Source organism: Dermacentor albipictus, chromosome 3 (assembly GCF_038994185.2).
Source record: "Dermacentor albipictus isolate Rhodes 1998 colony chromosome 3, USDA_Dalb.pri_finalv2, whole genome shotgun sequence".
Classification (NCBI taxonomy): Eukaryota; Metazoa; Arthropoda; class Arachnida; order Ixodida; family Ixodidae; genus Dermacentor; species Dermacentor albipictus.
The window spans coordinates 192,420,795-192,443,720 of NC_091823.1; the positions used below are offsets into that span (position 1 = coordinate 192,420,795).

Consider the following 22,926-nt stretch of genomic DNA (forward strand, 5'->3'; position numbering starts at 1 on the left):
CCACATACTAAGAGCTTGCAAGAATTCAAACACTCATATGCAATACTCATACACACAAGTGGGCATGGCAGTACAATCAGAAATCTATCATCACTGCGTATTGTATTATTGTAACTAACCTGTACAAGAAGAACGAGACGCATAGTCAGCGATGTGCGCCTTGCGCTTTCGCCGTGCCCACTGGCAAGTCCATCGTTTGGTGCTGCCTTTATACGAGTTGAATACGCTAACGTAAGGAACCCGTGACTTGTAATCGCTGCAACATCCGTGTGCAGCTACACCGTCGATGTCGCATGTTGTCTGTTAACACGGCTTGACTGAAGGCGCAGTAAGGGAGCTGGCGGATGACAGGAACAAAGCCTGTACGAGAAGAACCAGACGCATTGTCAGCGATGTGCGCCTTGCGATTTCGCCGTGCCCACTGGCAAGTCCATCGTGTGGTGCTGCCTTTATAGGAGTTGAATCCGCTGACGTCAGGAACCCGTGACTTGTAATCACTGCATCATCCGTTTATGAAGGAACGCATGCAGCTTCACCGTCGATGTCGCATGTTGTCTCTGTTAACACGGCTTCACCGAAGGCGCAGTAAGGAAGCTGGCGGATGACAGGAACAAAGCCTGTACAAGAAGAACAAGACGCATAGTCAGCGATGTGCGCCTTGCGCTTTCGCCGTGCCCACTGGCAAGTCCATCGTTTGATGCTGCTTTTATAGGAGTTGAATCCGCTGACGTCAGGAGCCCGTGGCTTGTAATCCCTGCATCATCCATGTATGAAGGAACCCATGCAGCTTCACCGTCGATGTCGTATGTTGTCTCTGTTAACACGGCTTGACTGAAGGCGCAGTAAGGGAGCTGGCGGATGACAGGAACAAAGCCTGTACAAGAAGAAAGGGAAGCATAGTCAGCGATGTGCGCCTTGCGCTTTCACCGTGCCCACTGGCAAGTCCATAGTTTGGTGCTGCCTTTATAGGAGTTGAATCTACTGACGTCAGGAACCCGTGACTTGTAATCGCTGCATCATCCGTGTATGAAGGAACGCATGCAGCTTCACCGTCGATGTCGCATGTTGTCTCTGTTAACACGGCTTGACTGAAGGCGCAGTAAGGGAGCTGGCGGATGACAGGAACAAAGCCTGTACAAGAAGAACGAGACGCATAGTCAGCGACGTGCGCCTTGCGCTTTCGCCGTGCCCACTGGCAAGTCCATCGTCAGGAACCCGTGACTTGTAATCGCTGCATCATCCGTGTATTAAGGAACGCATGCAGCTTCACCGTCAATGTCGCATGTTGTCTCTGTTAACACGGCTTGACTGAACACGCCGTAAGGGAGCTGGCGGATGACAGGAACAAAGCCTGTACAAGAAGAAAGAGACGCATAGTCAGCGATGTGCGCCTTGCGCTTTCGCCGTGCCCACTGGCAAGTCCATCGTTTGATGCTGCTTTTATAGGAGTTGAATCCGCTGACGTCAGGAGCCCGTGGCTTGTAATCGCTGCATCATCCATGTATGAAGGAACCCATGCAGCTTCACCGTCGATGTCGCATGTTGTCTCTGTTAACACGGCTTGACTGAAGGCGCAGTAAGGGAGCTGGCGGATGACAGGAACAAAGCCTGTACAAGAAGAAAGGGAAGCATAGTCAGCGATGTGCGCCTTGCGCTTTCACCGTGCCCACTGGCAAGTCCATAGTTTGGTGCTGCCTTTATAGGAGTTGAATCCGCTGACGTCAGGAACCCATGACTTGTAATCGCTGCATCATCCGTGTATGAAGGAACGCATCCAGCTTCACCGTCGATGTCGCATGTTGTCTCTGTTAACACGGCTTGACTGAAGGCGCAGTAAGGGAGCTGGCGGATGACAGGAACAAAGCCCGTACAAGAAGAACGAGACGCATAGTCAGCGATGTGCGCCTTGCGCTTTCGCCGTGCCCACTGGCAAGTCCATCGTTTGGTGCTGTCTTTATAGGAGTTGAATCCGCCGACGTCAGGAACCCGTGACTTGTAATCGCTGCATCATCCGTGTATGAAGGAACGCATGCAGCTTCACCGTCGATGTCGCATGTTGTCTCTGTTAACACGGCTTGACTGAAGGCGCAGTAAGGGAGCTGGCGGATGACAGGAACAAAGCCTGTACAAGAAGAAAGAGAAGCATAGCCAGCGATGTGCGCCTTGCGCTTTCACCGTGCCCACAGGCAAGTCCATAGTTTGGTGCTGCCTTTGTAGGAGTTGAATCCACTGACGTCAGGAACCCGTGACTTGTAATCGCTGCATCATCCGTGTATGAAGGAACGCATGCAGCTTCACCGTCGATGTCGCATGTTGTCTCTGTTAACACGGCTTGACTGAAGGCGCAGTAAGGGAGCTTGCTGATGACAGGAACAAAGCCTGTACAAGAAGAACAAGACGCATAGTCAGCGATGTGCGCCTTGCGCTTTCGCCGTGCCCACTGGCAAATCCATCGTTAGGTGCTGGCTTTATAGGAGTTGAATCCGCTGAAGTCACGAACCCGTGACTTGTAATCGCTGCATCATCCGTGTATGAAGGAACGCATCCCGCTTCACCGTCGATGTCGCATGTTGTCTCTGTTAACACGGCTTGACTGAAGGCGCAGTAAGGGAGCTGGCGGATGACAGGAACAAAGCCTGTACAAGAAGAACGAGACGCATAGTCAGCGATGTGCGCCTTGCGCTTTCGCCGTGCCCACTGGCAAGTCCATCGTTTGGTGCTGCCTTTATAGGAGTTGAATCCGCCGACGTCAGGAACCCGTGACTTGTAATCGCTGCATCATCCGTGTATGAAGGAACGCATGCAGCTTCACCGTCGATGTCGCATGTTGTCTCTGTTAACACGGCTTGACTGAAGTCGCAGTAAGGGAGCTGGCGGATGACAGGAACAAAGCCTGTACAAGAAGAAAGAAAAGCATAGTCAGCGATGTGCGCCTTGCGCTTTCACCGTGCCCACTGGCAAGTCCATAGTTTGGTGCTGCCTTTATAGGAGCTGAATCCACTGACGTCAGGAACCCGTGACTTGTGATCGCTGCATCATCCGTGTATGAAGGAACGCATGCAGCTTCACCGTCGATGTCGCATGTTGTCTCTGTTAACACGGCTTGACTGAAGGCGCAGTAAGGGAGCTGGCGGATGACAGGAACAAAGCCTGTACAAGAAGAACAAGACGCATAGTCAGCGATGTGCGCCTTGCGCTTTCGCCGTGCCCACTGGCAAGTCCATCGTTTGGTGCTGCCTTTATAGGAGTTGAATCCACTGACGTCAGGAACCCGTGACTTGTAATCGCTGCATCATCCGTGTATGAAGGAACGCATGCAGCTTCACCGTCGATGTCGCATGTTGTCTCTGTTAACACGGCTTGAGTGAAGGCGCAGTAAGGGAGCTGGCGGATGACAGGAACAAAGCCTGTACAAGAAGAAAGAAAAGCATAGTCAGCGATGTGCGCCTTGCGCTTTCACCGTGCCCACTGGCAAGTCCATAGTTTGGTGCTGCCTTTATAGGAGTTGAATCCACTGACGTCAGGAACCCGTGACTTGTGATCGCTGCATCATCCGTGTATGAAGGAACGCATGCAGCTTCACCGTCGATGTCGCATGTTGTCTCTGTTAACACGGCTTGACTGAAGGCGCAGTAAGGGAGCTGGCGGATGACAGGAACAAAGCCTGTACAAGAAGAAAGAAAAGCATAGTCAGCGATGTGCGCCTTGCGCTTTCACCGTGCCCACTGGCAAGTCCATAGTTTGGTGCTGCCTTTATAGGAGTTGAATCCACTGACGTCAGGAACCCGTGACTTGTGATCGCCGCATCATCCGTGTATGAAGGAACGCATGCAGCTTCACCGTCGATGTCGCATGTTGTCTCTGTTAACACGGCTTGACTGAAGGCGCAGTAAGGGAGCTGGCGGATGACAGGAACAAAGCCTGTACAAGAAGAACAAGACGCATAGTCAGCGATGTGCGCCTTGCGCTTTCGCCGTGCCCACTGGCAATTCCATCGTTTGGTGCTGCCTTTATAGGAGTTGAATCCACTGACGTCAGGAACCCGTGACTTGTAATCGCTGCATCATCCGTGTATAAAGGAACGCATGCAGCTTCACCGTCGATGTCGCATGTTGTCTATGTTAACACGGCGTGACTGAAGGCGCAGTAAGGGAGCTGGCGGATGACAGGAACAAAGCCTGTACAAGAAGAGCGAGACGCATAGTCAGCGATGTGCGCCTTGCGCTTTCACCGTGCCCACTGGCAAGTCCATCGTCAGGAACCCGTGACTTGTAATCGCTGCATCATCCGTGTATGAAGGAACGCATGCAGCTTCACCGTCGATGTCGCATGATGTCTCTGTTAATACGGCTTGACTGAAGGCGCAGTAAGGGAGCTGGCGGATGACAGGAACAAAGCCTGTGCAAGAAGAACGAGACGCGTAGTCAGCGATGTGCGCCTTGCGCTTTCACCGTGCCCACTGGCAAGTCCATCGTTTGGTGCTGGCTTTATAGGAGTTGAATCCGCTGACGTCAGGAACCCGTGACTTGTAATCGCTGCATCATCCGTGTATGAAGGAACGCATGCAGCTTCACCGTCGATGTCGCATGTTGTCTATGTTAACACGGCTTGAATGAAGGCGCAGTAAGGGTGCTGGCGGATGACAGGAACAAAGCCTGTACAAGAAGAACGAGACGCATAGTCAGCGATGTGCGCCTTGCGCTTTCGCCGTGCCCACTGGCAAGTCCATCGTTTGGTGCTGCCTTTATAGGAGTTGAATCCACTGACGTCAGGAACCCGTGACTTGTAATCGCTGCATCATCCGTGTATGAAGGAACGCATGCAGCTTCACCGTCGATGTCGCATGTTGTCTCTGTTAACACGGCTTGACTGAAGGCGCAGTAAGGGAGCTGGCGGATGACAGGAACAAAGCCTGTACAAGAAGAACGAGACGCATAGTCAGCGATGTGCGCCTTGCGCTTTCACCGTGCCCACTGGCAAGTCCATCGTCAGGAACCCGTGACTTGTAATCGCTGCATCATCCGTGTATGAAGGAACGCATGCAGCTTCACCGTCGATGTCGCATGTTGTCTCTGTTAACACGGCTTGACTGAAGGCGCAGTAAGGGAGCTGGCGGATCACAGGAACAAAGCCTGTGCAAGAAGAACGAGACGCGTAGTCAGCGATGTGCGCCTTGCGCTTTCACCGTGCCCACTGGCAAGTTCATCGTTTGGTGCTGCCTTTATAGGAGTTGAATCCGCTGACGACAGGAAGCCGTGACTTGTAATCGCTGCATCATCCGTGTATGAAGGAACGCATGCAGCTTCACCGTCGATGTCGCATGTTGTCTCTGTTAACACGGCTTGACTGAAGGCGCAGTAAGGGAGCTGGCGGATGACAGGAACAAAGCCTGTACAAGAAGAACGAGACGCGTAGTCAGCGATGTGTGCCTTGCGCTTTCACCGTGCCCACTGGCAAGTCCATCGTTTGGTACTGGCTTTATAGGAGTTGAATCCGCTGACGTCAGGAACCCGTGACTTGTAATCGCTGCGTCATCCGTGTATGAAGGAACGCATGCAGCTTCACCGTCGATGTCGCATGTTGTCTCTGTTAACACGGCTTGACTGAAGGCGCAGTAAGGGAGCTGGCGGATGACAGGAACAAAGCCTGTACAAGAAGAACGAGACGCATAGTCAGCGATGTGCGCCTTGCGCTTTCGCCGTGCCCACTGGCAAGTCCATCGTTTGGTGCTACCTTTATAGGAGTTGAATGCGCTGACGTCAGGATCCCGTGACTTGTAATCGCTGCATCATCCGTGTATGAAGGAACGCATGCAGCTTCACCGTCAATGTCGCATGTTGTCTCTGTTAACACGGCTTGACTGAAGGCGCAGTAAGGGAGCTGGCGGATGACAGGAACAAAGCCTGTACAAGAAGAACGAGACGCATAGTCAGCGATGTGCGCCTTGCGCTTTCGCCGTGCCCACTGGCAAGTCCATCGCTTGGTGCTGCTTTATAGGAGTTGAATCCGCTGACGTCAGGAACCCATGACTTGTAATCGCTGCATCATCCGTGTATGAAGGAACGCATGCAGCTTCACCGTCGCATTTTGTCTCTGTTAACACGGCTTGACTGAAGGCGCAGTAAGGGAGCTGGCGGATGACAGGAACAAAGCCTGTACAAGAAGAACGAGACGCATAGTCAGCGATGTGCGCCTTGCGCTTTCGCCGTGCCCACTGGCAAGTTCATCGTTTGGTGCTGCCTTTAGATGAGTTGAATCCGCTGACGTCAGGAACCCGTGACTTGTAATCGCTGCATCATCCGTGTATGAAGGAGCGCATGCAGCTTCACCGTCGATGTCGCATGTTGTCTCTGTTGTACACGGCTTGACTGAAGGCGCAGTAAGGGAGCTGGCTGATGACAGGAACAAAGCCTGTACAAGAAGAACGAGACGCATAGTCAGCGATGTGCGCCTTGCGCTTTTGCCGTGCCCACTTTGTGTCTTTAGATCGGGTTAGCGTTCGCCTCAAGTTACCTAATGTTTTAGTGCTTTACTTGTTACTGACTGACTTTACCGACCGCCCGACCGACCGACCGACCGACCGACCGACCGACCGACCGGCCGACCAACCGACATGTTTTCTTAGGTATACTTTGTGGCGCAAAATACATTTTTTGAAAAGGGACAGAAGAAAGGAAGACTGTGAAGCGCCAACACTTGGCTCTTCAGGGTCGTCCTTTCTTTGGCCCTTTTCAAGACATGTATTTTGCGGCACAAAGCATACCTAGGAAATCTAAGCACCAACATGCCCAAGAAGTCCTGTTGGAATATCACACACGTTTTCTTTGCCGGGTGTCCCAGTTATAACTTCAGCCAGAGTTTAAATATATGGGAATGCAATGGAGCTGGACAGAACCAAGGTGATCTTGTTTGCCGTTGCTTGGTGATACTCAAATTATTTTTTTTTTCATTCAGAGTTATTGAATAATTATCAGTAATGAATTGTCCGACTTTTAAAATATTATAGTTAGATGAAAAGTGTCAACGAGAAAATTGTTGAACAACCTGAATAACTTGCGATACAGCTTTCTGTTCCTCAACACGTGCTGCATAAGAGTGTTTTTCCGAGCATGAAAGTAGCCCGCAAATGCACGGAAAATTGGCGCGCGACTGGCCGCTCGAGGCACTTTGCGTGTATTCGTGGGCTTCATTCACGCTCTGGAAAATACTTTTATGTGGCACGTATTGAGCAACAAAAAGCCGTATCGGGAGTTTTTCATGTCGCTCTACAATTTTCTCATTGACGTGTTAAGTTACGTAAAAAACCCTGCGCGCGCACGCACACACGCACGCACCTACATATGTATGTATATGGCTTCGGAATAGAGGGATGTATGGTTGCCGCAAGGTTCGGTGTGAAAAGTTGGAAAACAACTTGCTCTCTTTGACACGCATTCTTTCTTATACCGGGTGTTTCAGCTAACTTTACTCAGAGTTTAAAAATACGCCGACACGCCATAAGAAGACGCGACCAAATGCATGTTGCTAACCTAATAATAATAATAATAATAATAATAATAATAATAATAATAATAATAATAATAATAATAATAATAATAATAACTTTATTTGCATCCGAAATACACGATGCTGGAGGCTTACAGAAAAAGCTGTCGCATTGCAGCTTGACAAGGCCGCAGGCCCCCGCACTGGCAACTTCACGTAGCAGTCAGCAAATTAGAAAACATATGTGAGTTATAATCAGCACTGACTGAAATCCATACATATAAAAAGATAAAACTCATTCCATATTCAGACATCTTTATACAAATTATGTTATACAATTCGAAGTTACACAATTATTACAATTACAATAGAAATACAATTATTACAAGTAATACAATACAATTCGAAGTTATACAAATATGAAGTGCAAACATTCACCTTTCAAGATACTATTTATGCATACAAGAACGCCACCAGAGACCAGCGCACCCAAAATGAACCGCAGAAAGCGCAGATAACTCCCCAGTAAAAGTGCAGTGAAATTATACGCCAACTATACCATTCTTTTTTCCCTTTTTAACGCGACAGCGTTAAGGAGCTCGTGTCGCAGAAAAGCCGGTGTCGTCGGCGTCGGCGTCGTCGGCGTTGGCCGTGAGCGATAAATCCCAGCAGGCACTTCATGAATAAAAAGCAACTGGCACAATGGGCTGGGTGGAAATCGAACCAGGGTCTCCGGAGTGTGAGACGGAGACTCTACCACTGAGCCACGAGTTGGATGCTTCAAAGCGGTACAAAAGCGTCTCTAGTGAATGCGGTGTTGCCTTAGAAACGAGCTGTTTCTAAGGCTCAGGCGTGCGTCGCTTGCTCAGGCGCACATTTCGTTGCCGCGGAACGCGGCGCTGCTCGACGCTCACCACGTCCGATGCGGGGCGCGTAGTCGCTGCGCCGTAGCCCACTGTCTTACACCCCTTGGCGGGTGGACGGGAACGCTGTTGCGTTCCACTCTTGAAGGCGAAGCTTAAGCGTCCTCAAATTTTTGTTTTCTTCATCTACGAACTAAAGTATTTTCGAAGGTCCGCAAAAGTAATTTTGTCAGGCTCTATATTTTGTTTCTGTAGTGTATTCAATAACCTTGGCAGCCAGTTTTTGAACATTTGTAAGCCGTATGTTGTCCTACAAGTATCTATTACCCATGTTTCAAAATTTCGCGTAATATATGTAATAGAGTGATATTTCAACTTCGCTAACCGACGCAAGAAACAAGTACTATTTTTTGTCTCTTGTATATATCGCTTGTACAGGCAATAATCATAAATATTTGTTACTGGCATTATGTTGTATCTGCGAAATAATGGCTCAGATGGATAGTACCTGGGTACATCCGCAGTAACTCGCAGAAACTTTTTTTGCAAAATATGGATTTTTGTTGGCCCAAACATGGCCCAAACTAGGTGACAATAATTAGGTCTGGAACAAAATAAAGTATTGTAAATTAGCATCATTACACTGCGTGGTAGTATGCTCGCGTTCCGATATATGAGGCCGATTACTTGGGAGAGTTTTGCTGTTAACTGATCTATGTGCTCGTCCCAAGACAAGGTATTGTGGAAGACAACACCCAGTGTTTTAATAGAAGGCACTATTTCAATTGGAGTTGAGTTAAGGAGAACCCTTCGATGTAATGTTATCTTCTTGTTTCTAGCATGAAACAAAACTGCCTTTGTTTTCTGTGCATCCATATTTAAGGCATTTTCTTCTTTCCCCTTTTCAAGTTTACCCAGGATTTCGTTGGCGTTGCGAACTATTTGGCTGGTTTCCTTTGCTGACAAAAATATGCTAGTATCGTCTGCATAAATGACGAACTTTACTTCTGGACATATACATACAATGTCATTTAGATAGAGATTGAAAAGGAATGGTCCCAAGATGCTGCCTTGAGGCACACGACAAGAAATTGCTAATGGATCCGTGTGAAAGCCTTCTATGTCTACAATTTGTTGTCTATTTCTTAAGTATGAATAGATTAGAGAAGCAGCAGCACCTCGCACACCGTATCGTTCTAGCTTCCTAATTAGCAGTTCATGATTAGTAAGGTCAAAGGCCCTTGAAAAATCTATAAAAATGCCCAGTATTACATTTTCTTTTTCGATTTGATGTACCCTTTTTCTGCAAGAAGTGCCGATTCAGTGCTCAAACCTTCACGGAAACCATACTGGCAGTCAATCAAGATGTTGTGTTTCTGTTCGAATTTTTTCAGTCTCTTGAGGATTACCTTTTCAAAGGTCTTTGAAAACACGGGCAATATAGAAACAGGCCGGTAATTGCCCATATCGTTCTTGTCACCCTTCTTATAGAGTACCTTAACACGAGCGACTTGTATTTGGGGTGGAAATATCGCTTGCTCGAGACATAAGTTAAATATGTACCGTATGCATAGAGCAAGCAAAGAGGCAGCATGTTTCAAAGGCTTCGCTTGCATCCCGTCAACATCCAACGCACTGCTGTTATTTAGGCTTATTATTACCTCTGTCACTTCAGCTTCAGTGACAGGGTCAAGGAACACCGAACTGTTATTGTAGTAAACATTTCTTAAATCACTCGTTGCTGCCATTTGACCCGCGGTGTTCACAATATGCTCATTGAAAGCATTGGCTAACGCCTAACCTGAGAACTCGTTGCCATTGTATTTTATTTCACGAAATGATTGATTTTTAACATTATATTTCTAACACTGACTTCAACTTCTTCCAGAGAGCATTTGAGCAGCCAGAAAGGGAAGTAAATACATTTTTAAAATGATGCTTTCTTGCTCTTTTTAACTGTCTAAACTGTTACGGAAAGTTTTAAACTTCTTCAATGCGTCTGGATCTCTGTTCTTGATAAATGTGGTAAACCTTGTATTCTTCTCCCGAATTTTCGCTGCCAGGTCAGAGATTATCCAGGGCTTACAAATTTTTCTCTTGTTTTAAAAGTACAAAAGGAATGTTCTCTGTATATATAGGTTTAAAGATTTTAAAGAATTCTTCGTAACCTGCGCAAGGATCTGTAATATTATATACAGTGTCCCACGGTGCCAACGAAAGTTTGTCTACAAATGAGGACAGATTTTTCGGCGTAATACGCTGTATTAAATTTGCAGGCGAATTTTGTTTCATGTTCACCTATTACTACGGCATAAAAAATAGGCAAATGATCACTCAACTCAGCCGCGATTACTCCAGCTCTGATTCTCTCCGGCATTACATTTGTAACAAAAACATCAATCAAGGTAGACCTATTCAGTGTCACACTTGTTGGAAGATTAATAACATTTGTAGGCCATTGGATTTTAATAGAACATCCAGCTTAACCTTTGGCGGATCACTGCTCAACATGTTAATATTCACATCACCACCAGAAATGAGATCGAAATGGTAATCATATACAAATGCAAAAAAACCTTCTAGGTATTCTAAAAATGGTGTCATCATTCCGTTCGGAGGTCTATAGACAACAGCTATCACAATCCTTTACAATTTCAACGAAATAAACTCACAGTCACTTGTGCTTACGCAGAACGTCTGAAGTAACTCACACGAGAAAGTATTTTTTACCAAGATGCATACACCACCACCGCGACCACTGGTCCGGTTAGCATAGAAAGTTTGATAAGAAGGAAAACGGAAAACAGTCGAGTCATCTGTGCTCCATGTTTCTGTACGCATTATCACGTCAAACACGTGATCAAGCTGCTGGTAAAAAAGATTAGGTTTGGGTACATTATGCTTAACTGACCGTATGTTTAAATGAAAACACTTCAATGATTTCATATATACTGGTCCCAGGTGCCTTTCAAAGCCATGCAGCAGTACGTAACGTTCCGCGTCGACGTTATCCATGATTACCATTTAGTCATCTCAGACACTGCCGTGTTCCTTATCTTAGTTTACTCAAGTCGCAAGAACTTGAAATGGCCACCGCATTTTCGCCGTCAGTTTTGCGCACGAGGACTCGTCCATTGTGATGCCAGACGTACTTGAAACCGTTTATCTTTGCCGAGTTTTTCACCTCAAAAAGAACTGCATGAGTTCGTTCGGTTATGTTTTCTTGCAAAAAAAAGTAATCATCTACACTGCTCAGCTTCTTCCGGTTTTGCCACCATTCATCTCGCTTCAATTGTTTGGCAAAGCGACAAATAACACCTGGCGTTTTTCCTTTTTCAGAGGGCAGTCGATGGATTGCCACAATGTCATGTTGACAAAGTTGTAGGAGCTCGGCCTTTCCTGCTAGCGCATTTATTTCTTCCAATAAATTCTCATTGTAAGTTTGCGGAATTCCGTGGAATTCCAGCTTTAGTTTACGGCTTCGCCATTCCAAGTAGTCAACCTCGGCCTGAAGCTGTGTGACCTCCTCCCGTTCTTCAAGCTTTAGTAACCTTGCTTTGATATCCGCGACATCGCGTTCATTTTTTTTCCGTGCGTGTTAGAAGCTGATCGTACTGCTGGCTCGTGAAGTGAACTGCATCTTCCAAGCTCTCAACAGATTCTTTTAGGGGTAGCAATTGGTCCAGCTTGTCACTAATAGTCTTCAACCACACGCGTACGTCATCTTGCGCGTCAGGTTGTTTGACCATCTTTTCTCCTTGCTGTGAATGCGACGTAGAGCGTCGGCATGTTGTGCATTGCCATGCTCTGCGGTACGCTTCAGCCTTCGATTTTACTGTGGTGTCGGATACGCCAACACACTTTCCGGTATGGTACGTGCAATCACATTCACTGCATGTCATTGATTTCTCTGAATCATCGCACTCTTGTTCGCATACTTTGCACTGCCCTCCCGGAGACATATTTCACTATGGCAGCAGCAGCAGCAGCAGCAGCAGCAGCAGCAGTAATATCAAAAGTAAGAGTAAAAGCTACGCAAAAATAATAATGCAGTTAATAACCTGCAAAAGCACAGAGGTTCGGGCTTAGAGCGCTGAGATGCACACTGCTGCTACCGCTGCCAATGTGATGGGCGCGCCTTCGGGGATCCGACTTATAGCCTCCTGGTAGATGACAGCGCCAGCAGCAGCTGATACGGCGAAGATTCTCTGCAGATAGGCGCTCCGTGATCTTTCTTGTTGGATACTTGGAAGATCCCAGCGTAGAACTGTCGACGTCACACCTGAGTGCAGTCTGCAAAAGTACAGAGGTTCGTGCTTAGAGCGCTGAGATGCACACTGCTGCATCTCATCTCATCTCATCTCATCTTTTCTAATTAGTTAATTCGTCAAGACATTTTGCCATTCTGAACCAACAAAGTTAAGCAAAAAAGTCTAATTGAAAGTTCTCGAGCACTTTGTAACACGTCCGATTGGGCAATTTCTAACTTTCTTTCTATTAGATGTTAGTGTTTTTCAGCTTACTGCGGATGCTCGCGAAATACAAGAAATATGATCTGACATGCCCGCTTGCGCGCCTTGCTTGCAGCGCTCCCCAACGAGCATAGCATCGAGCAGGGCGTGTTGCCGCTTAAAAGGCGACAGGGCAGTGACGAAGGCGTTGGCTGTGGTATTGACGCCAGCGACGTTCTTCCCTCGCTGCGGTTCATGATGGCAACAAGCAGACGGGTGTTCCCACCGGTTAAATGACACCAATGTTCACACAGGTTAGTTTGTCCGTGGAAGGCTTAGGATCAGTGCAATCACGACTCGCAGGTGGGCATGTCAGGTGGTGTTCGTTTGTATTTCGCGGGCATCCGCAGGAAGCTGAAAAACACAAATACTTTGAAGCGGTCTGCGCTGGACGCATGAAAGAAGACGAAGGAATGGGCTAGGAGAGAAGTGAGGGGGAAGACGTTGGAATAAAATGGCGGACGACACCCGTCTCGCTTAGTTTATATCATTTCTGTTGCCTTTCTAGTTAGGAACGCTACATTTTGGCGCAGCAGACAGTTTTCGAAGACCAGCCATGCGGGTGACGTTTTTCGTCGACCAGGCGTCATCGGAGTCTGTTGTGTTCACCCGATACCAAGTGCACGGTGAGCCAGCGACAGAACTTCTTGTTGAAGTTAGTTCTAACGCGCTGATCAACGTGGTGCTGCAACAAGCTGCAATCAGCCGCCAAGCCCTCGTGCAAACAGGATCGGTGACAGTGAATCTACAAATGCAGACACTTAGCGAACTCGCTCTGGAACCCATACGCCGTGGCACCCTCAAAGAGGAAACGCCTGCCGGGAAGGTGAGCCTAGACTTGAGTGTTATGGAACTGCAAAGGAACATTATACAACAGATCGAAATAATGAGAACTTTCGTCCAAGCGCTTAGTCGAGAGCAGTCAGCACGAAGCCTTGTTGAACCAGATGTTTTTGAAGGAAACTCGCAAAATGCACACAACTGGCTGTGGTTTTTCGAGTACGCCTGTGACAAGAATATGTGGCACTCCGACGACACAAAGATTTTGAATATGCGCCGCTATTTGGGCGGTATAGCCAGAAATTGGTATGACGTGCAACTCATGGATCATGGAACAACATGTTGGGAACTGTGTAAAATCAACTTTTTAGGGGCTTTCCAAGGCAACGCAGTAGAAAGATGGGATGCGGCACTGCGGTTCAGTTATACAGGTGGCTTTCTGCTTGAGTACTGTCTTGAGAATCGTCGCCTATTGTATTCTGCAGAACCGAAGCTGTCGTCTTCTGCTGTTGTAGCTTTGATAACTCAAGGGTTGTGTATCGAGATCCGTAGTCATGTCCAGCTCAAAGGTCCAAGAACGTTTGATGACCTTCTGAACTTTCTACAGACCTCAGTGCCAAGAATTACACCGAGAAGACAGCCAGATGGTAGAACAGAGCAACTTGATTCTCGTGAGCTGAGTGAGCATCTAGAGTCGTTGCCGTCAACTGAATGTGAACACAGCTTCATAAACAAATCTCTGGGAAGCGCAAATCATGACTGTGAGGATGGTGAAGAACCAATTACCGCAGTTCACGGCAACCTACTTCCACATAATCTGTCTACCGTGCATCACAAGCCCCAGAAAAAGAGCTTCAGTGAGACAGTGTATTTGGTGTCATCCAGCTTATTGTACGCCCCCATTAAGGTAGATGGCATTGAAGTGAAGTCTCTCGTTGACAGTGGAGTTTCGGTATCTATCATCAACAAGACTCCAGTGGATGCCAGTCGTCTGCACGCTGGTAGAACATTGCGTGTCCAAGCCTACGATGGGTCAGTGACCATGCATAGCGAATGGGTAACCCTGGCGATTGAATTTCAAGGAAATGCTATTACCAGTGACGTATTGGCAATTCCCAATGTCACCTACGATTTTATTTTGTCCCGTCCAGACATGAAAATACTTAAGATGAACCTCTATTGGGATGACAAGGTAATGGCCGAAGACACGATAAGAACAGAAGACCCTGGTGAAGAACCTAGTGTATCAAGGCTAATTTTTCACCACGAAGACATCAAGACTAAGCACCCAGAGCTTATATGCATGGGAAGCTACCCTCCAGCAACGAAATCCCATGTCGTTCCTTTCGAGCTCGCAGATAAAACAGTGGTTCGTAGAGCCCCCTATAATATGTCCAGAGATAAAAAGGTGTGGCTAAAAAAGGAGTTGCAAGAAATGTTAGACGCCGGTATCATCCGGCCTTCTGTATCCCCATTAGCTTCTCCTATAACTGTTGCACCTAAAGAAGACGGGACATTCCGCCTCTGCACAGACTACCGGGCTCTCAATCGTCAAACTGAATTGATACCTTATCCAATGCCGAGAATCGACGACATCACTGACGAAACCGGTGGTTGCCATTGTATTTCACGAATAGATCTCTGCAAGGGCTTTTGGCAGATTCCACTAAGTGAAGAAACAAAGAACTACACCACGTTCATAACCCCATTTGATTTGTTTGAGTACAACGGCCTACCATTTGGTTGGAAAAACTCCCCTGCGTGGTTTCAGAAGATTATGACGGACATTCTGAAACCTTACATGGGCATATTTTGCAATGTGTACATCGACGACATCATCATCTACTCAAAGACAAAGGACGAACACCGTAGTCATCTTTCAAATGTTCTTCATGCCCTCAGTCTCGCCCAACTCAAAGTCAACTCCAGGAAAAGTGCGTTCTTTCAAGATACCGTAGTATTTCTTGGCAGGGTGTTTGATGGACAGACTAAAAGTACCCAGCAAGAATCGGTAGAGAGAATCTCCAAGTTGGTAGAGCCTTATGATGTGCACTCCCTGCGCGTTTTTCTTGGCCTTGCAGGACACTTCCGGGCATTTATCAAAGACTACGCACTGAGAACATGGTGCCTCACCCGTTTAACACAGAAATACGTGCCTTTTCATTGATACGGGAAGTGCGAAGCTGTCTATCGTGAGCTTGTAAAACTAATATCGCCGGACCCCATCTTGCGAATACCGGATTTTTCGTTGCCTTTCGTGCTGAACACGGATGCATCACATTATGCTACCGGTGCAGTTCTATACCAGAAGCCATCCAAACAAGCTGATCAAACCAAACACAACGTCATGGGGTACTACAGTTATACACTGAAACCCGCCGAAATCAATTACTGTACCACAGAAAAGGAAGCTCTGGCCATCGAAAAAGCTGCGCAGTACTTTCGTACATACCTGGAAGGTGCCAAATTCATACTTTTCACGGAGCATCAGGCACTGACTCAACTTCTGAGCATGGCCCAGCCAAGAGGCCGCATTGCTAGATGGGTGAACTATCTGCAACAATTTGATTTTGTAATTTCGCACCGCCCTGGCCCACTCCTCACTGACGCTGGCGCACTATCAAGATTACTTGTACAGGAGTCAAGCAATATTACCGAGACAATCAATCATATTAAGCTATGGGAAGGTACAGAAGAGCCCCAGTTTATCAATGGAAGGTATCACGTACCACCAACTATGATTCCAAGGATTCTTCATCTATACCATGACACCTCTGAATCGGGTGGACATGATGGCTTCTGGCGCACTTATAAGAAATTGCTCATGAGATTCACATGGCCGGGCATGAAAAACGACATCAGCCATTACATCCGCACATGCCACCTCTGCCAGGTGAACAAGGTTAAATTCAAGCAATCGACAGGTGTTATGACCAACCCTGAATATTCAAGCGTCCCGTTCGAAGTAATTCATTTGGACTTCGCGGAGCTTAAAAAGAAGGGGGAAGGAGTCAAGCGAGCGCAAGCTTTCTTGCTCTCCATAGATGAGTGCACTAGGATGATTGCGGCTAAAGCTGGCAAAGAAGACGCAAACAGCGTAATAGACCTCCTCAAAGCTGAATGTTTTAAACCCACAAAGACGCTCGTCTGCGTCGACGGGCCAGCTTTCCGGAGTGCCAAATTATCAAAGTGGGCACAGGAGCATGGCATAATGATAAAGTGTTCTTCTCCGTACCACCCGGCAGCAAACGGCCTAGCGGAACGTGCCATACGGGACATCAAACAGTATCTGAAGATGTATCCAGACTTTGCCGGTGGCTGGAAGTGCTGTCTCGAGGCCGCTGTGAAACATCACAAAAGATCATACACCACGGGTTTCGGCTGCAGCCCTCATTTTGTAACTTCGGGTACAGCGCCCATACTTCCTGCAGATCGTGAGCTAGGTCTCCTAGAGAACCTCAAGCTTGCGGAAGTAAGGAAAACTATCAAACAACAGGAGGTCTACAAGCGCCGCATGAAGCGAAACTTTGATAAAAGGCACAGTAGCGAGGTACCGGACATACAGCCTGGAGACTATGTCCTTGCAAGGAAAGGAGCTGTGCCCTCAAATTCAAAATATTTCGGACCATTTCAAGTTATTAAGACTGCGTGCCAGCATGGAATATTGAAGAATGTCTGGTACGCCGGAGCCTCGGGCCAAACGGAGTGCGCCGCTATTGGAAACGTATTCAAGTATTACCCCAGGAGGTGTAATTAAAAGAAATCCGGAAGAGTGAAGCGGTCTGCGCTGGACGCATGAAAGAAGACGAAAGAATGGGCTAGGAGAGAAGCGAGGCGGAAGAAGTTGGAATAAAATGGCGGACGACACCCGTCTCACTTAGTTTATATCATTTCTGTTGCCGTTCTAGTTAGGAACGCTACATACTTAACAGATAGAAATACTTAAACTGTTTATTCGGACGTGTTGCCAACTGCTCTGCAACCTTACAATTGGAACTTCTTTCCTAACTCACTTGCTTCAGAAGTTTGTGAATTGTCCGTGACTAATTAGCTAATTAAGCATAATACAAAAATACCCCGACACACTATATACAAAAGTGAGCAACATGCATTTGGTCACGTCGTCATAGAGCGCATGGAGTGCAAACTCAGCCCAAGGGTAGCAGAAACACCCTGCTATATATATATATACATATATATATATATATATATATATATATATATATATATATATATATATATATATAGAGAGAGAGAGAGAGAGAGAGAGAGAGAAACGAAATGAGTTAACCGAGGGGCCCGATTTTTATTAGTCACATCGTAAGAAGCCAACAAACACTGACGCCGAGGACGGCATAGGGGAAATTACTTGTGCTTAATAAATGAAATAACAAAACGAAAAATTATGGAAATTCGATTATGATATGACTAATAAAAATCGGGACCCTCGGTTAACCCCCTATTTTCTCGTTTATTACATAGTCTCGAATCCGTCAACATTGATGCCTTCAGGTAGCATGTGTGGGTTTATTGTCCAGTTGCCTTCACCCAAAAAGATCACCTTCTCGTGACGCCAGTGGCAAAAAGGGCGTTTTACGTCCGCCGCCATGGTCTGTGAGTGGTGGCGCTGGCTAACACTTCCAGGGTTCTCCTAGTACGCACAAATACCCAAGATAGTGGATGGGGGAACAGCGCCGCGGTAGCTCAATTGGTAGAGCATCGCACGTGAAATGCGAAGGTTGTGGGTTGGGTTCCCACCTGCGGCAAGTTGTTGTTTCACCCACTTTAATTTCCTATAATTTAGCGTTTCTTTATTTCATTTACTAAGCACAAGTAATTTCCCCTATGTTGTCCTTGGTTTCAGTGTTGGTTGGCTTCTCACGATATGACTATGTATGTATGTATGTATATATATATATATATATATATATATATATATATATATATATATATATATATGGGTCATTTCATCTCAAATGTACTCGGTGTTTTTTCAACCATCTCCGATTCTGCTTGAAAAAAATCATACTGTTTTACCTCATTGTGGGAGGTAATTATTCAAGCAATTCGAAAACAAATTTAATGCCGTGAGGACGCTTTGAAGGTTGCGCTCGCAAGCGAAACTATGCCAGGTAAATATTTCTAGAACGTTATTGCTTTGACCCCTTACTGCGAATATTTTTTACATAGTCGCCAGACGATGCTCTTTCGTGACTGTTGTCGTTTATTACTTTCTGCTTTAAGTTATATAATATTTAGCCGTAAGGAAAAGCCCAGAAGTGCCCCTTTTTTAATATCTTTGATGAAAAAAACTAACATTTCCATTAGGAATATATACACAATATGGGCTTGGTGCGTGTGTACACTAGATGATAAAAATATTCTGATATGGAATAAAATCTAAACTTTCGCTTAATGCCATCAAAAAAACTTACTTTCTGACTCAATTTGTGGCTTCATTTTCACAATGTAGCGTTCCAAGTAAAAATATGGCTTCGTCGGCATTGCATAGTACGCTTTGCTGCCTAACTATGTACGAAGATTTCAAAGATTAAATTTTGTTTCAAGCGAGAAAAAAAATTTTGAACTGCACAACCACAGGGTTGCGTGGAGCATCTCTTTGCTTCGCCTTCACTGCATAGCATGTCGGTCGGCATTTCAGTCTGGCTCATTTTACGTGTTTCTTCTTTTTCTTTTTGAAGGCGAGGTCTTCTTTGGCGACTTCAGGTTGATTTGCGGTTCGTGGGGACTGAGTTTCTGGCCGTTGTCATCTTGTAAGATTAAACGATTCCAGGCCTTCATGTGCACGTAGGAAAAGAAAATAGGCGTCTGAGTTAAGCTTGGAACGAAAGAGATGCACAAAGTTAGCGTACTAATATATACGGAGATGCTACATTGCGTAATTCTTACAAAATACGGCGAAATAAATTCGATCCACGTGTCACCGTTCACTAATAACGCGCCTGAACAGGAACCAGAATTGTGGCCTTATTCAACAAATAGGCAATTTTTGGCGTTCTGCTCAACCTGAAACAACGAAAAAGGCCAATGGGCCGCTTGGTACCCAGAATGTCGGTGAAGCGACTTTAAATGCGTGGTTGGAACACGTATTCGTATCGTCAACGCGTCCCGGGACGCCAGTCACCGAGGTTGGGAAAGCGACTTCAAGACGACGGGAAGAGCGTGCATTACGAGCAGACAATAGATGTGCCGTCTGCTACTGCTCCTCAATATCCCAGGCAAAGCTACAGCTGGCGCAGAAGCAAACCGGCGTCCAGGCTTACAGTTTCTTTCCGATGGTCCATGTGTGAAGAAAATGTATCAAGTCGGCGGTGTGGACGACAGTTTCGGTGCGTCTTGAGTTTCTGAGAATTCAGGTACATGGGTTTGCGCAATTATTCATGGGACGTTTAAACTACACGATGTCTCTAGTTCACGTATTTTTTCTCCAGGAGAAAGGGTGATTTTAACACCACTGTTTTGCTGGATGAAAGTAAAAATTCTAGCCTTAATATTGTAGGATGACAAGAAAACGCGGCCGTCAAGTTCAATAACGTTTTTTGCTCATTTCGCGTGGCACAGGTGGCTTATGTCAGTTAGACTTCTAGCATATAATTATATAACCATATAACATATAATTCAATTGCCCGTGTTCCTGGAAATAGCATTTTTACGCTTTATTTTCAGGTGGTGAATTACCACACTGTTCACTTGGACCGAATGGGCACCACAGGACAACCTACGTGAAAAATCAGTACATCAGTAGTGTCGAAGAACTGAGCGAACTTGATAGCCGGATCTTGATTCTGCGTTCACAATGCGCACTGGGTGATACAGTATGTGGCCATCATCACCACCTCTACGTGAAGAAGTACACATCGCGCATAGCATCCAAATGGTGCTCGAATCCGTTTCTTTCACACATCAAGAATTATTGAGGATAATCTGTGATATCACTATTTTTGTCAAATTCGCACCCATTTTTGGATCTTATTCCAGGAGCTAGATTGTGCCAAGCTTGCCTGCGCTGGTGCTATGAAATGGAGAAGAGGCGCTCTTCTCAAGGGGCACTTCAGTATCCGAAGGTACCGGCCCTTTTGGTAGTCGCACATGTGGGAGGTGTGAATGGGCTTAGTGCCACTGCTGTGGAGACATCTGCCAGCAGAACAAGCGATGAAGGAAGCCCAACATATTGTGCACCAGACGAAGGTAGGAGCCACGGAACCGCTGCACAGAGACAAGCGCGAACCTTTCCAGCACCCAGTCCGACTGCAAGGACAAAGAGACAACGTATTGGTTTTATGCTTAGTGACTATGTGACTTTAATGGAAAACGTACGAAGAAGGCTTCACGCCGAAGGAAAACGCGAAAGTGGGAGTGGCCCGCATCAGTCCCAGACTGATCCCTCAGGACCTAAATAAAGTTCTTCATACCATACCATAGAACTCTTAACCCTTGCTCCCGTGTCTTGGTTTAAAAAAAATTATGAACTATTTCGGAGCCTCGCAAAGACAACTACGGGCAACAATCAAACTGAGAACTGAACATGGAATCCTCAGCAACCCACCAATAAAGAAAGTCCACCCAATCAGCGAAAGCGTGAAGACTTTGATAAAGCACTTTTATGAAGACGATAGTGTGTCATATTGTCTTCCGGGGAAGAAAGATGTAATAGCATGCCGACAAAAGCAGCTGTTGCTTTTGAACCTAAAGGAGCTGTATGCAGAGTGGAAAAGGACTTATAACATCAAGTTTGGATTTTACATGTTTGCAAGTTTGCGACCATCAAACTGCAAGGTAGCAGGGGCAAGTGGCACACACTCCATTTGCGTCTGCATAGATCGCCAAAATTTTAAGTTGATCATCCAGAGTTCTGGATTAAAAAAGTCCCTGCAAAAACTGTTGGCTACTGTGTGTGACACAGAAAATGAAGATTGCATGCGTGGGAGGTGCCAGACCTGCCCCGGTACTGAAAACGCCGAAACGGCGCTCCGTAACAGCCCTCAACTTAACAATGAAGCGGAGCACATACATGTACAGCAGTGGGTAGGTGGCCTACGATGCAAACTTGAAACTCTTCTGCTAACACCGGATGACTTTCGCGAGAAATTTTTGGAGATGCTAGCCAAAGTGAAAATTCATCATTATATCAGCAAGAAACAAGCATCTTACCTTCGTTATGCAAAGTCAAAGCTTACCAAAACCGAAGCGCTTGTTCTTCTAGATTTCCAGAGAACTATACACTCATTGTGCAAGATGCCCCGCAGGCCTACCACTGGGTGAATGAGCAAGCAACACTGCACCCATTTGTAGTCTATTGCTGCCCTGACCAAGAAGCTGTAGTAAAGAATTACGTTGTCATTTATGACTGTACAGAGCACGACACCGTTGCAGTGTCCGCGTTCCAGGCAGAAGTTGGGACAGTATTCAAGCAAGAGTTGTCACATCTACGAAAAATTCTCTACTTTTCTGACGGAGCTCCCGCACAGTACAAAAACAAAAGGAACCTTGTGAACCTCTCCAATCACGAAGATGACTTTAGAATTTGTGCAGAATGGAATGTTTATGCTACAGCGCATGGCAAGAGTTCATGTGACGGTCTTGGCGGCACCGTGAAACAGCTAGCAGCCCGAGCCAGTCTTCAGAGTCCAATTGAAGACCAAATCATGACCCCACTCCAGCTGTTCATGTGGGCAAAGAAGAGTATCCAAGGGATAAGTATTCTTTGGGTTTCGAAGGAAACTGTTCAAAAAAGAAAAATTGTGCTGTCCCCGCGGGTCAGCAAAGTGACTACCATAAAAGGCACATGGAAGTTTCCTCACTTTAAGCCCTTCTCGCCGGCTTCAATTCTTGGTGGGGTTACATCCTATTCAGCCACCGAGGTAGTTCGAGTATCGAAGTCAACCATGCTTACAGCGGAAGGCTACATGCGGACGGAGACAAGAAAAGACGGGCAGGTATATAAGTTATATCAAAGTAGGTTTGAAATATTGCCGTGCGAAATAAAGCAGCCATGAGAACATATATTCTTTATGTGATATTTTATTTTGGGAATCTTAAACATTTGCAAACGAAGCGATGGGTAAGAAAACACGACTCAACATCTAGCCGTGGACATCAAAGAAAGTGTCTTCTATGGCGCCTGAGGGCTCCATGTGGTTTGTTGTCTAGATCAGCCAAAAGTTTTAGACAGCAATCTCTCCGGGATTGACCCATATTTTTCGTAGAGCTACACCATTGATTCCGGTTTTAGGCGCATGCTGTGCGAACAGGCACATGTGGAGTTA

The 22,926-nt window shown here is 46.4% G+C and overlaps 1 protein-coding gene, 1 non-coding gene and 1 pseudogene across 2 annotated transcripts in view; 2 read left to right on the top strand and 1 right to left on the bottom strand.

The window, feature by feature from the left end:
* The window catches only part of LOC135908719 (uncharacterized), a 212,176-nt gene that overhangs the window by 43,252 nt on the left and 145,998 nt on the right, over positions 1–22,926 (top strand). The window lies entirely within an intron of this gene.
* LOC135908707 (uncharacterized) lies at positions 11,401–12,097 on the bottom strand (annotated as a pseudogene).
* TRNAS-UGA (transfer RNA serine (anticodon UGA)) lies at positions 18,333–18,405 on the top strand. The gene has a single exon. It is a non-coding gene; the product is annotated as a tRNA-Ser (tRNA).